The sequence below is a fragment of the Vitis riparia genome, chromosome 2 (assembly GCF_004353265.1).
Source record: "Vitis riparia cultivar Riparia Gloire de Montpellier isolate 1030 chromosome 2, EGFV_Vit.rip_1.0, whole genome shotgun sequence".
NCBI classification, from domain to species: domain Eukaryota; kingdom Viridiplantae; phylum Streptophyta; class Magnoliopsida; order Vitales; family Vitaceae; genus Vitis; species Vitis riparia.
The window spans coordinates 3,270,619-3,288,902 of record NC_048432.1 but is presented as its reverse complement, the minus strand read 5'-3'; the positions used below and the strand labels follow the sequence as shown (position 1 = coordinate 3,288,902).

General features: G+C 31.1%; 1 long non-coding RNA gene across 2 annotated transcripts; it reads right to left on the bottom strand.

The window, feature by feature from the left end:
• Nucleotides 1-7,685: 7,685 nt before the first annotated feature.
• LOC117906717 lies at nt 7,686-9,561 on the bottom strand. 2 transcript variants are annotated; one of them, XR_004649880.1, is made up of 3 exons: nt 9,101-9,561; nt 8,138-8,740; nt 7,686-7,714 (listed from the first exon to the last, which is right to left on the bottom strand). It is a non-coding gene; the product is annotated as an uncharacterized LOC117906717 (long non-coding RNA). The 2 variants fall into 2 exon arrangements; XR_004649881.1 differs by having other exon boundaries at nt 7,689-7,714; nt 8,143-8,740.
• Nucleotides 9,562-18,284: the final 8,723 nt, after the last annotated feature.

The following is an 18,284-nucleotide window of genomic DNA, read 5'->3' as shown; positions in this document are numbered from 1 at the left end:
GAGGACACGTGGAGGGAAGCAACAATAAGCAAAGGCTTGCCTTTAGTGCTCCTCTGGCATATAAACCTCTCCAGGATGCAAAGGTCATATATTATCCTTGCCTAATCCAATAACTTCATACTCACAAGGATGTGGTAATGATTAATGGCACATATTGCATGGAAATGAGGGCAATTATCACATGTTAGGCTTGATTATAACATTGAAAGCACCCTTCAACTAGTCAATTATATGTTACCTGATGTATGTCTGATTTTCTCATATTTTCTTTGAGTTATGCTTACAACTATTTTCTATGATCTTGAGATCCTCTCCGAGCATCTTGGATGTGAGAATAAGGTTTGAGACGAACCAAAAAACTATGGCTGCATGGAGGTCTTAGGTGTTGTCCCATTTCGAGCAATAAAAAGTTTTGAATTAGTTAAAGGGTTTAAAGATGCTCAAATGAGTTAAACGTATTTTATTGGATTTTTAACTTCTTGAAGTTAAATATGACCAAATTTAATAATTTGTAGATGTCATTTGCCCATGGAAACAACTAGAGAAAGAGAGATAAAGCTCTTACAAAAAAATGGTGCCACCTCTGCACTTGGCACCACTTTTCATCGTTAGCAAGCTAGAATCACCTAAAGATATATGGTGCCACAATGGCGCCATATCCTATAGTGGGCACATTTATGGCATTAGTGCCACCAATTTCCCTTGAAAGTGAAGAACGAGCTAAGCCCACACTCCAAGCAACCATTAGGTATTCCACTTACCATTTGGATGCCTCAACGTGGCAAAACACTTAAAGCATGGTTTGAGAGCCTATAAAAGAGAGGATTGGCAACTGTCACTTCATTCCTGGTTTTTGGTATTTCACTATAAGACTTTTCAAAGACGAGATCTTGGAGGCATTTGGAATTTAGGTTTCTTTCTATTTTTCTTCTTTTGTTTGGATTATTTTCTTTATTTTGAACTTGTTTTCTTTATATTTTCATTGCCATTAGATCAATGCATTGATTGTTTTGAGATTTGAGTTTTTAATGTTCGATTTCGTATGCTTCATTTTATTCCTTCAATTTAATTTTGTTTTAATTTCTTTTGAGAAATTTAATAGGTTAAGGAAAGGGGACGCTAGGCATCCCCTTCCATCATTGGAATGATCTTGTGATTATTAGGTATTAATAGATTTATTAAATGTATTATTCGGATTCCTTCAATCATGTGAGGTCATCATATCTCAATGTTTGGGAATTAAAGTGGTGCACCTTTTTGACTTGAATTGACCATTATAGAGTCCTTAACATTGAAATTTTGCAAACAAAAGAGGTAATGAGAATTTTGAATATTCTACAAAGAAATCCAATTAGTAAGTTGAGATTTTCAATTCAATTCAAGTGTGCTTTTGTTGAAAATAATCCAACTCAAAAAACTTGTAGGTGTCTTAGATTTTTATTGTAATTAATATTATGTTACATTTGGTTAAGACAATTTAAATTCCCCTGTTTTCTTAAAACAAAAAATTCACAAACCTTCTTGCTCAAATCAAATTGAAAGAAAGATTTTTCCACAAAATCTAACTTTCACTATTTAGATTCTTCTACCTTACCTACATTCCAAGATCATATCCATGAGGTTTGATACCTTGACTCATCGGGATTTTGAAGTTATAACTTTATCCCTACACTTGAAGAACCGCCTATTTATTCATAGACATTAGGGATCTGTCTGATGATGATGAGGCAAAGAAGTAGTGTCTAACATTAATACATTGGGAATAAATTGGTAGCACAAACGATGGAAGTAAAACAAATCAAAAGAAGAAATTAGGAGCACAAAGGATGGAAGCAGGATGAAGAAGTTGAAAGAAGAAAATGGTGCTTGGAGATGTTTGTTGGGATGCCTAAGAAGTAGGACCACTACTTTTTTTTTCTTGATTTTCTTGTTTGTAATTTCTCCACAGGGGAAAATTAGGGAGGGGGGAGAGGTAGTTGCAGGGACCCCAAACTAAGCATCCCATAATCATTGTCTACGATTATTGGTGATGTATTGCATGATGAAGAAACTACTGCGGTCAAACTTGGCAAACGAGTGAAAGTTAAAACACTATTATGTTTAGTTCTCGGAAAATACTAAGGAAAGAAAAAAACTACAAAGGAAAATGATTTTTTCATGTTTGATTGTCCTATGAAAAATATCAAAGAAAATCAAATATAATTAAAACTAATTAAAAACTTATGTATTTTTAAATTATTTAATCTTTATATAGATGAGTTAAAATAAATTAAATGAGTTTAAAATAACAAAAAAAAGTTTATCAACTTTTAATCTATTTTTTTTTATTTTCCTTCACTTTTTCTTTCCTTCTACTTTTCCTTTGTATTTTCTTTCTCTTACATTTTCCTTTAAATTTTCTGGGAACCAAATATAGCATAAAAAAATCTAATTTCAATAGGTCAAGATATGTACAGTGAATTCTAAGATCTAAATTCACTCTCATGATATTAATATCCGTTGAACCCTCTCCTCGCCTATGATTAACTTAATCGTCGAGGAGTGATCGACCAAAGATTAGGTTCTCTCCACTCTAACTATCTTCTACTTTGTTGTAGAGGAAGGTCAAGGAAAAAAGTGAACCGTCCACATTTCAAAGGGTGAAACATTAACCCAAAATCTCAAGAGTACCAAATTTTGTTATTAGGACAAAAAAAATTACCATAAGCTCATGCTAACAAGAAATAACCTTTTTAGGGGGCAGACATTCATTCAACATATATCACATGAATATTCAAATAAATTGATTTGAATGAGACACGAAAGAGTTAGCTGATTCAAGCAAAACAAACTCAACTTGGAAAATTAATGTAATGGATGATTCCACGGATCGTGAACATTTTCCAAATAAGAGATAGTTGACTTCAAAATTAATGTAAGTATTAGGTAGCATTTGGTGTAGGAACATGTTGCATCATTTCAGTGTTTCAGATATTTAAGTTTTTGCAGCTTGGATGGACCGGTCCATTGGGTATATGAAAACGAGAAGAAAGGAGTGGTTGCATTATTCAACCAGATTGTGACCTTTTGTAATATAAAACAGAACCCAGCTTGGAAGTTAATGTAAGCAGCATTTGCTGGATGCTGACCAAAACAAATATTATACATAATCCTTATAGAGTCTAGAATGTAAGCCAAGCGTCCATGAATTTTGATTATTTTTTTTCTCTACTCATTATTGTGACTTTATTTTTTTAATTCAGCTTCAAAGAAAACGGATTGTTGATCAAGTGTATCTCTAATTAGAGTTGTGTAGATAGTTGAGACGAATATGATATGTGTTGAATAGGAAGGGAACATCAATTTGGAAATTTTTAATCTCTGAAAACATTGAAATTCAAAACAAAAGTACAACAAACACTGGCTGATTAGTCATCAATATGAAGACTTTGGTTATGTTTGGTTCCCGGAAAATACCAAGGAAAGAAAAAAAATGCAAAGAAAAATTATTTTTTTCATGTTTGGTTTTCTATAAAAAATATAAAGGAAAATCAAATATAATTAAAACTAATTAAAAACTTATGTATTTTTAAATCATTTAATCTTTATATGGATGAGTTAAAATAAATAAAATGAGTTTGAAGTAACAAAAAATAATAATTTATTGACTTTTAATCTATTTTTTTATTTTTGTTTATTTTTTCTTTCCTTCTACTTTTCCTTTGTATTTTCTTTCCCTTATATTTTCCCTCAAATTTTATGGGAACCAAAACATAGCCTTTTAGATTTCAGGACAAACCAAATAAACTTGAGGCACTCATTCAAACTACAAAGGAAGTGACAAGGAAGAAAGAAACAGACTTACACTTTAGCTCAATCATAAAACAACACCCCAAACTTAGTACGCAAAGAACAACATATCAGAACTACACAACAGCACCTAAAAAATACAAAATACCTCCAAACTATCCATGCATCAATCACTTGCCATGCTTCCATGACTTGCCAGTAGAATTCGTTCCAATGCTCTTTAATGTAGCTCGTGCAGCAATTGGTATCAATGACTCGCCAGTAGATTTCTTTCCAATACTCCTCTTTGTAGCTCGTGCAGCAATTGGTATCAATGACTTGCCAGTAGATTTCTTTCCAATACTCTTCTTTGTATTTCGTGGAGCAATTGGTATGAATGACTCGGCAGTAGAATTCGTTCCAATACTCTTGCTGCTTGACGGTAATACAGGGGTAACTAAGAAGCTAAATGGTTCATCCGACATAGCTGCTTGCTGGTATTGCTATATTTCTGCCGGAGTAGAATCAGGGATAACTACGAAGCGTGGAAGAAAGTTTGATCATCCTTTTAAACTCCCTCTGAAGAGGACTTTTACTAGTCAAAATTGCCCAACCTCTTCAACACGTATCAAATCGTATTAATTAATTCCACTGTTTGAATTTTTAAAACTACATATAAATAAAATTTTGTTTTGAAATTTGTTCATAAAATTTGACTTTTTAATAGTTGGGCATAAAATAACAACTTTGAAGTTCTTGGAACTTTCATGTTAAAATTATTTAATTTGGTAGTTGAATTTATGTATCTTTCATTTGGTCCAACAATGAACCTTCCTAGCATGTCTCGTTGTCAAAATAGATGGATTTGTTGAATCAAGATTCTAGGAAGAGAAATTATGTATACATCTTCCTATCTTGTCTAATATAAAAAGTTTATCTTTTTAATAGTCAGAAAAAAAAAGTTATAAAAACTAATTTAAGAGCATAAACATATTATGAGAAGAAATCATCAGGATCCATAAATACAAAGAAATTCAAAAACTTAATTATTTAATTAAAGCATGTAGATATGTTGAAGATTTAAGGGTTAAAATAAGTTAAATTACTTTAAGTAACATATAAAAATAAATTATGAATTTTAAATTTTGTTTATTTCTTCTCTTTATTTACTTTTTCTTGTATTTTTCCTTAAATTTTCTAGAAACTCAACATAGCCTACCTTAAGCAAGATTGAAAAATATAGGTCTAAGGATTAACACATAAATATTTTGAGCATAATATATAAAGTAAAATTAGATTTTGTAAACCATTTTAGTGACTAGAAATTATATGGAATTTCAAATTTTATGAATTTAATCAACACTATGGCACATAAAGTCACTGTCCCATCCGTTGGACCTTCCTTGTTAGAGCTTTCCAACCCTCTGAAATTAGAACCTTTATCTTTGTAACATCATCCTAAAAAAACTGGTGACCTGTTCCACCACCACAAGAAAACCTACGGGATATGATTAGTCTGAAAAGTATTAAGGAAGGAAAAGGAAAATGATTTTTATATTTAATTTTATCATGAAAAATATTTTTTTTAAAATCAAATACAATTAAATTTTAAAATTATTTGGTGTTTGGAAAACAAACTTAATAATTTAAAGTGATTTAATAACTTAATTTAAGTCATTAAATAAATTAAATATATTTGGTAAAATAATTTAATGGTATGACTTAAAATAAAAAATAACTTTAAATAATAAGTAAAAATAATTAACTTAATCTTAAATCTATATCTTCATTTTACTTTTTTACTCTCATTTGCTTTAATTACCTTTATAATTTTTTTACTACTTCACGACCTCCATTGTTATATTTCTACGAAGCTAAATGGTTCATCCGACATAGCTGCTTGCTGGTATTGCTATATTTCAACCGGAGAAGAATCAGGGTGTGGACCCCGCATTTTGGCTCATGCGTTTCCCACTCGATGGCGAGCTCGATTTTATTTCGAAAAAATGATTTTATTTGATTAAGAAAACTGACTTGGAGTCGCCACTTATTTTTGTTTTATTTTTAAAAGGGTAAACAAAATAAGAAAGAAAAACCCTAAGTGTGACTCCTTATTTTGGAAAAAGCAGTCTGCGAGAAACTAGATCGGGTTCGGGGGTCAGGTTACTTATCGGGAAGGTACGGTAACGACCGTAGTACCCCTCTAAGTCCCTAAAGTCGGGTCTCTACTAATAAAATGAAGCAATCATGGTATCTAATAAGGAAAACGATGAATACCCAAAACTATCATGCACATATGAGAATCAAAATACTCAACAAAGAACGATCGAAGTGAGAGTGGGGCATACCTTGACATCAAATGATCAATGCGCTATCAAGAGAGGTTAGTGCACAATAAAGAGCACAAAACATATCACATGCATCACCAAACATAAATTAAAACAGTTCGATGGAGAACTGGATTTTTTTGAAATTTATTGGAAAATTGGAGTCTTAGAGATTATTTGAAAATTGGGGTTTTAGAGATTATTTGAAAATCGAAATTTTGAAAAATTATTTAAAGAGGGGATTTTAAATAAGTGGATAAGTGAATAAGTAAACGGATGAGATAATAATAATACCAAAAATAATCATTAAATAACTGAAAGTAAATAGCGGAGTTTTTGAGATCGAAAAGTTAAATTTGGAAGTCGGATTTTTGAGAAATTGAACTTTAATGATTGATATTTTTGAAGGTAGTAAATAAATAAATATGAAATAATAATAATAATTAACAAAAATGATATTTAAACTAATGAAAGTGAATAGCGGAATTTTTGAAGACTTGATGTAAAAGAAAACGGAGTTTCGAAAATTTATTTGAGGGTGTCATCTTAAAAATTAAATTCGGAATTGTGAAATTTTTGGAATATTAAAATTAAAAATTTGAATTTTGAAAAAAAATTAAATTTAAAGTTAGAGTTTTGGAAAATTATTCCGAGAATTGAATTTTGAAAAATTAAATTTAAAATATTGGAGTTTTGGAAAATGAAAATTAAGATTTGAAGTTTCGTAAACTAAGTTTAAAAATCGAATTTGACGAGATTATTTTGAAAATGGCACGTGTGTGTGTATATATATATATATATATATATATATATATATATATATATATATATATATTCTTAAATAAAGTAATAAATAAATAAATAAATAAATAGATAAATAAATAAAATGAATGAATTTGAAACGTTGGAATTTTAGAAGAAATATTTGATTACAGAATTTTCAAAAAATGAAATTTTTAAGTGGAATTAAGAAGATGGCACGTGAGAGAAAGGAGAAAAAACTAATAACAACTCACCTTGAGGCCACTGGACCCATGCCACCAATAAAAGAAAAAAATGTCTTTGACTTTTCATTCTTAAATAATTATTTCATGCATGCCATGCAATTTTGGGTTTAAATGGTGCCCACGCGCCTTGGGCATCCTTGCAAGTATGGAACCTAAGATAGGTTTAAATGCTAGGGCCTCATTATCAAATTCATGCGGATTGATCCACCTTTGCAAGCTGTCAAAAAGAATGTCATTGGCAAGGTAAATTATATGCAAGTGTCTCTCAGAATCGTCCAATGCAAAGACCCTATTTCTAAGTGCCTCAACCAAAACTGGTGCAAAAGGAGACCTCTGCATAAACCAAATCTTGGCACCTTTAATGGACTCTTTGGTACCAGTGAGTGTTAGTAAAAATATGGAAACAATGGAGAAAAGAAACACTCTCAAATACTCACTTTGATACAATAAAACTCTCAAAGTTACAAAATAAGAACAAGAAGAAGAAGAACACAAGAAAGACTCAAACAAGTTCTTGGAACTTTGTCCAAAGACTCTATTTCCTCCCACTTCTAGAAATCTTTAGGGAACTAATGGAAATAGTCTTGGGATTGATCAAGCCTTTTCACTTTTCTGCATAAGATTTCAAAAAGAAGAAAAGTCATATAAAGCACTCTTAGGGTTGAAAAATGGTTACAAGGATGAGAAAAAACCCATTGTATTCCTCAATCTCTTCATCTTTGTAACATTCAAAAATTAAATCATATGTTTAACACATTAAACATGATTTAATCTCAAATGTGTAACTCTCTTACACTTAACCTCTTAGGTTTTATAAAGTTACAAAGATGAGAAGACTCATTGTCTTCCTTAACCTTTCAAGTTTTGTAACATTTCAAAACTTAATCATATGTTTAATTCACACATTAAAAATGTAACCCTTCTTACACTTTATTTTCAAAAGTTATTTTTCAAAAGTGTAACTCTTCTTACACTTTATTTTTAACCAACAATTATATATATTTATATAAATATAACAATGAGATTGTTCAGAACCTTACTCAGCCCCACAGCAACATCAGATGGAAGTGGTCCAGACAGACCCTTGAAGGATTTGGATGAGGGATCAAAATCTGGTCGACCATGCATCTCCTAGGAAAGGCCGAGGACGCTGCTGCTACTGGCCATAAAACGGTAGATACGAAGGTTGTTGATGCATTTGAGGCGTGCCCAACATTGAAGCCGAAACCCCAGCAGCAGTTGAGGATCGTGTAGATAACCAAAGCTTATATCGATAATAATTATGCCCCTCACCACCAAAGAGGAAACTATATGCTGGGTTGTGTTCTTGTTTTTCACGGATCATGACTTCAAATTTTGGTTCTTGGCATCCATGATATCCTCACTTAAAGGAAAAATATTAGAAGGTGCGGTGTTGTATTTCCAGAATCCACCATGTAGGAAAACAAGCTCAATCTCTGGTCCACTTCGGAACACCGGGACAGTAGATTTTCCAATGCCATTAGTTCCGACCAAACCCAAAACTTGGCCTCACTTGGGCATCTGAACCAATAGTGCTAACTCACCTCCCCATTCTAACGAATAATTCCCTCTCTCTCACAGTCCATATAACAAATACGATCCAGGAATAGAGGTGGCCTCAACAATAAAAAAAAAAAAATTAAAAAAAAAAAAAAAAAAAAAGCATGAAAAACAGAGCATAGAAGAAAACAAATAGAAGGGTTCTCAAAGGAGGCTTCACATCACGAATCATCAGTGAACCTTCCTATTAAGTGAGAAAAACAACATCAAATGCAAATATTAGAGAGGTTCCCGGGCATTTCACAATCACAATAGAAACAGAGCACATCAAGATTGACCATAGCAAGCATGAATTCAAGGTTATAACTCAACAAGCAACAATCCACCTCAAGCGGAACAACAAATATCCAAAATATCAACAAGAAAATGCAGGGGGATAGCAAGGATCCAAATTCAATAAACCTGTTGCATTCATACCTGAGAATACCTTTCTCCCGTAAAGCCCTGTTCAGCTTCAAACTCCTTAAATCCACCTCCAATGCCAATGAAACCGTCCAGCTATCTTCCTCTGCTCTCCCAACATACAGCTCTCCTACTCCCCAGATCCCTGTCTTCCCCTATTGGTGTCTTCTTTTTCAAGCCAACCCTCCATTTCCTATTCATCACATCAGCAAGCATGGGCTTGCAACCACCCTCCTGGCTGCCCACGTCTCTTGTCTCGTCTGATGCAGTCTCCTCACAGCAGAAAAGGGGCCCCTCCACTCACTCATCCGAGGTGTCGCCAGCTCCTCCAGGTGGCAAGACATTATCTTTCCCATGCCAACAAAAATCCCTTAAAAACAAACTAATTGTCTTTGCTCTCTTAAGGGGGGTCTACACAGGGATAACTACAAAGCGTGGAAGAAAGCTTGATCATCCTTTTAAACTCCCTCTGAAGAGGACTTTTACTAGTCAAAACTGCCCAACCTCTTCACCACTAACTCATATTCATACTTACCTAATTAATATCTATTAGGAAGTGAACCATTTAATTAATTCCACTGTTTGAATTTTTTAAATTATATATATATAAAATTTTGTTGGTAAAATTTGACTTTTTAATAGTTGGGTATAAAATAACAACTTTGAAGTTCTTGACACTTTCATGTTAAAATTATTTAATTTGGTAGTTGAATTTATGTATCTTTCATTTGTAGTTGATATCTATATATATGCTCTAGAAGAATTTACTTGTTGATTGCCCGAATTTATTTGGTCCAATAATGAACCTTCCTAGCTTATGCTCTAGATGGACTCGTTGAATCAAGATTCTAGGAACAGAAATTATGTATACATCTTCCTATCTTGTCTAATATAAAAAGTTTATCGTTTTAATAGTCACAAAAAAAAAAAAAAAAAAACAAAAAGTTATAAAAACTAATTTAATCAAAGAATATAAATAATTTGCAAATGTGATACTTAAAAATTGAGGTCATGTTTGGGCTATTAAATTAAAAGTAAAAATTTAAGAGCATAAACATATTATGAGAAGAAATCAACACTCTCCATAAATACAAAGAAATTACAAAAATTGAAAACAAAAATTCAACAAACACTGGCTAATTAATCATCAAGAAGAAGACTTTTAGATTTTAGGAAAAACCAAATAAACTTGAGGCACTCATTCTAACAACAAAGAAAGTGACCAAGGAAGAAGGAAGCAGACTTACACTTTAGTTCAATCATAAAACAACATTCCAAAATTCGTACGCAAAGAACAACACATCAAAACTACACAATAGCACCTCAAAACTGCAAAATACCTTAAAACTACCCAAACATCAATGAGTTTGTCTGCTCCCTGCAAAAGGGCTCAATGATTATCCAGTAGAATTGTTTCGAGTTCTACTCTGTGTAGTTCGTGCAGAAGGGCCCGATGAGTATTGAGTAGGATTCGTTGGAGTCCTATTCTGTGTAGTTCGTGCAGAAGAGTTCGATGAGTATTGAATAGGATTCGTTGGAGTCCTATTCTGTGTAGTTCGTGCAGAAGAGGTCGATGTGTATTGACTAGGACTCGTTGGGGTCCTATTCCATGTAGTTCGTGCAGAAGAGGTCGATGAGTATTGACTAGGACTCGTTGGAGTCCTATTCCTTGTAGTTCGTGCAGAAGAGGTCGATGAGTATTGACTAGTACTCGTTGGAGTCCTATTCCATGTAGTTCGTGCAGAAGAGGTCGATGAGTATTGACTAGGACTCGTTGGAGTCCTATTCCATGTAGTTCGTGCAGAAGAGGTCGATGAGTATTGAGTAGGATTCGTTAGTGTCCTATTCGCAGAAGAGGTCGATGAGTATTGAGTAGGATCCGTTAGAGTCCTACTCGCAGAAGAACTCGATGAGTATTGAGTAGGATTCGTTGCAGTCCTATTCTGTGTAGTTCGTGCAGAAGGGTGCGATAAGTCTTGAGTAGGATTGGTCAGAGTCCCATTCTGTGTAGATCGTGCAAAAGGGCTCGATGAGTATTGAGTAGGATTCGTTGGAGTCCTATGCTGTGTAGTGCGTGCAAAAGGGCTCGATGTGTATTGAGTAGTACTCGTTGGAGTCCTACGCTGTGTGGTTCGTGAAAAAGGGCCCGATGTGTATTGAGTAGGATTCGTTGGAGTCCTTTGCTGTGTAGTTCGTGCAAAAGGGCCCGATGAGAATCGAGTAGGATTCGTTGGAGTCCTATGCTGTGTAGTTCGTGCAAAAGGGTTCGATGAGTGTTGAGTAGGATTCATTCGAGTCCTGTTCTGTGTCCTTCGTGCAAATGGTTCTTTTGAATTTTGAGGATCCATTCCAATACTTCTCTGCGTAGTTCGGGCAAATGGTGATTCAGGAGAAAGGCCGGACGGTCTTTGACCCGGAATGCCTGCTACTTGCTGTGTGTTGCTGCTTGACCTCAGTACAGGCTGGGGGCTGGACGACTGTACACGCTCAGAATTCAACGAGCGTTGATGTTGAGAGCTTGACGACAATCCATGGCGAGGAGGGCTGATGCTTGTTTCAAGAAGGGCATCTGCTATTGGTTGGAGGAAAGATGGTACATCCGCCGTAGCTGCTTGCTGGTATTGCTATATTTCTGCCTGAGAAGAATCAGGGATAACTACGAATCGTGGAAGAAATTAAGTTTGATCATCCTTTTAAACTCCCTCTGAAGAGGACTTTTACTAGTCAAAATTGCCCAACCTCGTCACCACTAACTCATATTCATACTTACCTAATTAATATCTATTAGGAAGTCAACCATTTAATTAATTCCACTGTTTGAATTTTTTAAATTATATACATATATATATATAAAATTTTGTTGGTAAAATTTGACTTTTTAATAGTTGGGCATAAAATAACAACTTTGAAGTTCTTGGAACTTTCATGTTAAAATTATTTAATTTGGTAGTTGATATCTATATATATGTTTTAGAAGAATTTACTTGTTGATTGGCCGAATTTATTTGGTCCAATAATGAACCTTCCTAGCTTATGTCTCGTTGTCAAAATAGATGGATTCGTTGAATCAAGATTCTAGGAAGATAAATTATGTACACATCTTCCTATCTTGTCTAATATAAAAAGTTTATCTTTTTAATAGTTACAAAAAAAAAAGTTATAAAAACTAATTTAATCAAAGAATATAAATAATTTGCAAATGTGATACTTACAAATTGAGGTCATGTTTGGTCTATTAAATTAAAAGTAAAAATTTAAGAGCATAAACATATTATGAGAATAAATCAACACTCTCCATAAATACAAAGAAATTACAAAAACTTAATTATTTAATTGAAGCATGGTGATATGTTGAAGATTTAAGGGTTAAAATAAGTTGAATTACTTTAACTAGCATATAAAAATAAATTATGAACACATAAATATTTTAGGCATAATATATAAAGTAAAATTAGATTTTGTAAACCATTTTAGTGACTAGAAATTATATGGAATTTCAAATCTATAAACTTAATCAATACTATGCCACATAAAGTCACTGTCCCATCCAACCTTCCGAGTTAGAGCTCTCCAACCCTCTCAAATTAGAACCTTTATCTTTTTAACATTTTAAAAAAACTTGCGACCTATTCCATCACCACAAGAAAACCTACGGGATATGATTAGACTGAAAAGTATTAAGGAAAGAAAAAGAAAATGATTTTTATATTTAATTTTATCATGAAGTTTTTTTAAAAAAAAAAATATAATTAAAATTTAAAATTATTTGGTGTTTGGTAAACAAGCTTAATAAATTAAAGTGACTTAATAACTTAATTTATGTTGTTGAGTAAATTAAGTATATTTAGTAAATAATTTAATGATATGACTTAAAATAAAAAATAATTTTAAGTAATAGTAAAAACAATTAACTTATTCTTAAATCTACATCTTCATTTTATCTTTTTACAATCATTTGCCTTAGTTACTCCTATAATTTTTTATACTACTTCACGACCTCCATTATTACTCGACTTCCTTTGTTCTAATTAAAATTTATGAAGATAAATATATCAATTTGATGATTTAGAATAAATTTTAAGTTAATTTTATCAAACAACCTTAATATAAGTAAATATTAAGTAATAAGTTTTAATTCAATAATTTAAGTATATTTTAACTTAAAGTTAACTTAAGTTGTTAAATAATAAGTATCGAATTTTACCAAAACTTAAAAAAGAAAATTAATTAAATGAGGTTGAGGTTATATATAAAAATAATTTATTTCTTATTTTTCTTTTCTTTTTCTTTCCTTTCATTTTTTCTATCTATCTTCATTTGCCCGCAAATTTTTGGAACCAAACATACCCATAAGAACTCATCTAAATGTTGTCTCAAAAGTTGTTCCAAGGAACTTCACAAAATCTTATACTCCCTAGAAATTGTTACCTAGATCTAAAATGTAAGCTTCATGGGTCCTCAAGGATAATTAACCAATCAAAACTGAATTACGAAAAAGAAAAAAAAAACTTCTATATTTTAAAATATTCAAACCCTTGAATCTCCCAAGGAGGATGATTGATCAGTCATATGGCAGTAAGGGAAATTTGTCAAGGCTATGTATAGGACTATCATAACTCATGATCAATCCTCCATATATAAAATTTTTATTCATGGGGCACACCACTTGTATATATTTAATTTTTTTCCCCTCTCATTTATATCCATTATTTTGTTATATGGTTGAGTCTTTCTTCGAAAACAAAATAATTTAGGACTCTTGTGCCCATGTTTTCTTGAACTTATTTTTTAAAAATTATTTTAAAGTTGAACAACACAAAACAATTTATTGCTATTTTGTGAATATAAAGATGTTAACACAAACTTTTGCTTTATCTTAAATTTTCTTAACAAAAATTTATTTCTTTTTGAACCTTCTAAAATTTCAGTCAATTTTTTCAGCAAAATTTGAATCTATATATATTCTCATCCTTGAAAGGTATAAGGCATTTCACTAAGATTATAATTTTCTCATCCTCTTTCCCCTATTTGGTTTCTTTTTGGATGCCAATGTCTGTTATGAAAAAAGTAATAACCGAAATGAGCATCAAGTTGAAAGAGACGAACTTCATTTTGTCTCCTTGGGATTTTGTTAAAATAATTATATTTTAACTTAAACAAAAAGTGTAATTTTAATTTGGAGGAAAACTTTCATATTTGAGGTAATATAAGGTATTTTGTTGCGTGTTATGCACTTATCATAGCTTATTTATCTAGTTACATATATTGATTGAAGTAGCATAGATTTCAATAAATAGATTCGATGTTTACTATGTTTTTAGCATTTATTTAACTTATAATGACTTAAAGAATTAGGTTTTTACTTAGGTGGGTGCTTGTATATATATATTTTTTACTTAATTCTAAATAGGACTTAAAACTAAATAGTGCTTAGTAGTATTAAGTATTAGATTATTTGTTTTTGTAATATTTTATTTCTATTAAACATTAAAAGTAAAGAAAAGCCAACATTCTATTTTTTCCATTTAGAAAAACCCAATTATTTTAGTTTTTTCTATTAAGCAAAAAGTTTATAATTAGTCATAAAAAAGTAAAAAAAAACAAAAAAAAAACAAAAAACAATCAACTAAAATTTGAAAGCAAATTGTCTTTAGCAAAAAGCTAAAAAAACAAACACTCTCAAAGTTAAATATTTAATTTTATAATTATGGGTCGGATTTCAAGTTACACAAAATTTAGGTCATGACAAATATTACTTAGGTTTTTACTTGTAATATAATAAATCAAATAGTTCTAAATCATGGCACTGATATTATTGAAATTCCTATTTGGTTCTAACAATTATTTAATACTACTTTTTCATGGTATCAAAGAAATTTAATTTAATTATGAGAACATAAGAGCCTATAATTTATCATGCAATATTAAAATGCTTTGCAATATGAAAATAAGATAAGTTGATTCATTGTACATGCCTTTTACGAGTAAAACAACAAATAAACTTGAATAAAAATTAAATGATAATGATATTAAGAGTGTGTTTGATAGTGTTTATTTTCAAAGTGATTCTAGTGGTGAGTGTTTCTCTAGAAAACACAAGAAGTAATTTTCTAACATTACATGTGATTTTTCATTTTTTTCTTAAAGTGTTTTTTAAATTTTATCAAACGCCTAATTTTTTTTTGTCAAAAATACATTTTAAAGCCTTCATATTTTTAAAGGCGTTTGCTAAATTTTTCTAAATAACTAATTTTTTTGTGAAAAATACTTTTTAAGTACAAAACGCTTGCTAAAATCACCACCAAATAGGTAGTGATTTTCCAACATTACATGTAATTTTTCATATTCTCATCCTTGGTAGGTATAAGGCATTTTACTAATATTATAATTTTCTCATCCTCTTTCCATATTTGGTTTCTTTTTGGATGCAAATGTTTGTTATGAAAAACTAATAACAGAAAAATGAGCATCAGGCCAAATGAGAAGAACTTCAGTTTGTCTCCCTGGGATTTTGTTAAAATAATTATATTTTAACATAAACAAAAGTGTAATTTTAATTTGGTGGAAAATTTCCATATTTGAGGTAATATAAGGTATCTTGTTGCATGTTATGCACTTATCATTGATTATTTATATAATTATATATACATATTGAAGTAGCATAAATTTCAACAAATAGATATAATGTTAACTATGTTTTTAGCATTTATTTAACTTGCAATGGCTTAAAGAATTAGGTTTTTACTTAGGTGGGTCTTTTTTTTTTACTTGAATCTAAATAGAACTTCAAACTAAATATTGCTTAAGACTATTAAGTATTAGATTATTCTTTTTTTTTTTTTTTGTAATATTTTTTTTCTATTAAACATTTAAAAGTAAAAAAAAAAAAACCAATATATTGCTTTTTCCATTTAGAAAAAGTCAAATATTTTGGTTTTTTATATTCAGTAAAAGGTTTATAATAAATCATAAAAAAAAATATAAAAACAAACAACAAAATTCAAGTTTATAATAAATCATAAAAAAGTAGAAACACAAACAACTAAATTCCAAAAGCAAATTGCTTTTAACAAAAAACTAAAAAACCAAACACCCTCTTAGAGTTAAATATTTAATTTTATAATCATGGATAGGATTTCAAGTTACACAAAATTTAGGTGGTGACAAATATTACTTAGGTTTTTACTTCTAATATAATAGACCAAATAGCCTAATATTTTCAAATTCCCTACATTACTCTACCAATACTACCAATTGGTGTATACAACTTTTTCATGGTAATTAAGAAATTCAATTTTTTTTTATTGTAAGAACATAAGAGCCTATAATTTATTACTGAATGTTAAAATGCTTTGCAATGTGAAAATAAGAGGAGTTATCAATTCTTTGTACATGACTTTGACTAGTAAAACAACAAATAAACTTGAATAGGAAAAATTAAATGGTAACGGATATTAAATGACCATTCCATAGAGTGTGAGTATGAGAAACAAGGGTGGTTGATTCAACTTTATTATGACCATTTTTAATATAAAACAAAGTCGACTGATTGATTAATATAATGAATATTAGGTATCATTTGGTGTGGAAGGAAACTATGTTGTTTTGACCATCTAATTAAAAGTCCTTTGAATTTGTACATGCTGGCCCTAGCAAACAAGAAACTTAATTCATATGAAAATTATGTTTGTTCATTTTATTGTATTTACATTATTGTTCCGATATTATTTTTCAAAATAATAAGTTAAAAATATTTCTTCTTTAAATTTGATTATAAATGTTGAATCTTTTGTTTGAAATTTTGTATAGTTTTGAACCTTAAAGATGGTTGCAATCAGGAAATTATGTACGTTTAAAAGTTTCTCATATCATTACTTTCTAACATACATTTAAATTTCAACTTAATTGGAATTCAAATATTGTGATTAAATAATATCAGTGGGTGTTGACACGGCCTCATTCAAATCATTTATACAACAAAACTTAGTGTTGAACATGTCACATTACTTTATGTAGCCAATTGAAAGCCATTTAGCAGTAGATGAACCGGATGCCGTATCATCAGGCTCTAGGCCATTAGCAGGCAGTTACCATCATTCAAGGACTTCTACATAGGCCCGCCCCCCTGCAGGTTCCAACAACCACATGCAAAGTCATTTTATCAATTCACTCTATGCAATGTTTAGAAGATAGTCCACTACTATTCAATTAAGAACTGTATTTCTTAAGCAATCCCATCATGGACGCGAGTCATATAATTCAGTTGAGTTTGAGTAAAACTTATTTCTATAACATCCTCAATTATATTTTCCTTCACTTATGTGCTATTAAATGGTAAGTGAGGGGCACCCATCCGATAAGTTCCTATTTCATTTTCTATTTTTCTTTTGCTTGTTTGTTATGGGTTTGATCCTTCTCCCTCTCTTGAGACCACAGTTTTTCTATAGAGGTAGTCATACTATCATGTACATTGTAATACACAAAAATAATGCATAAAAATTTTAAACATAACACTGGCAGAAAACAAACGCATCCACTGGATAAGCATTTGCTGATTCCACTTTGGGATTATTCCTTCAAGATCTAAAGTTCAGACTTCCACCAACTAACTTGAAACGAACATAAAAAAGAAATACTAAGACAACAATGGCAAACTCACCAAACTTTGAAAATCAGTGGCCATCAAATCAATGCTTGTTTTCTTCCTAAAGCATAACAGTGTAGACATGTATAATTAAATCATTAATACATAAACCCCAAAAAATGTTTCATCAAGAGAGTAATATGATTATCTTAGGGGCCATGCAATCTTGTTATGAAGATCAGAAACAGCTAAACCCACATACTTATCACCAACATCCAAACCCAACAAACGCCCTCGTTTATAGGCTTTCATTTTCAGCAAATCATGGAACAAGTTAAGTGGCTTCACATCATCTATCACACCCCATGTACAAAATATCATTTCATTTTTGTAGTTTGCTAAAACAACTTTTATTTTTTTTTAAATAGGTTTTGTTTTATTCATTCTTTTTTTTTTTTCGTATTTTATAACGAGGGATAGGGGTTGTTGAAGGAATGCTTGCAGCACCTTGAACTGAAGATTACATGCAGCAATAGCCTCACGTGAAACCCACTTCAAGAAACCTCATGAAAGGTATTGTGTGCGTAGGATAAGTAGGGACTGTTAGGTTTGTTA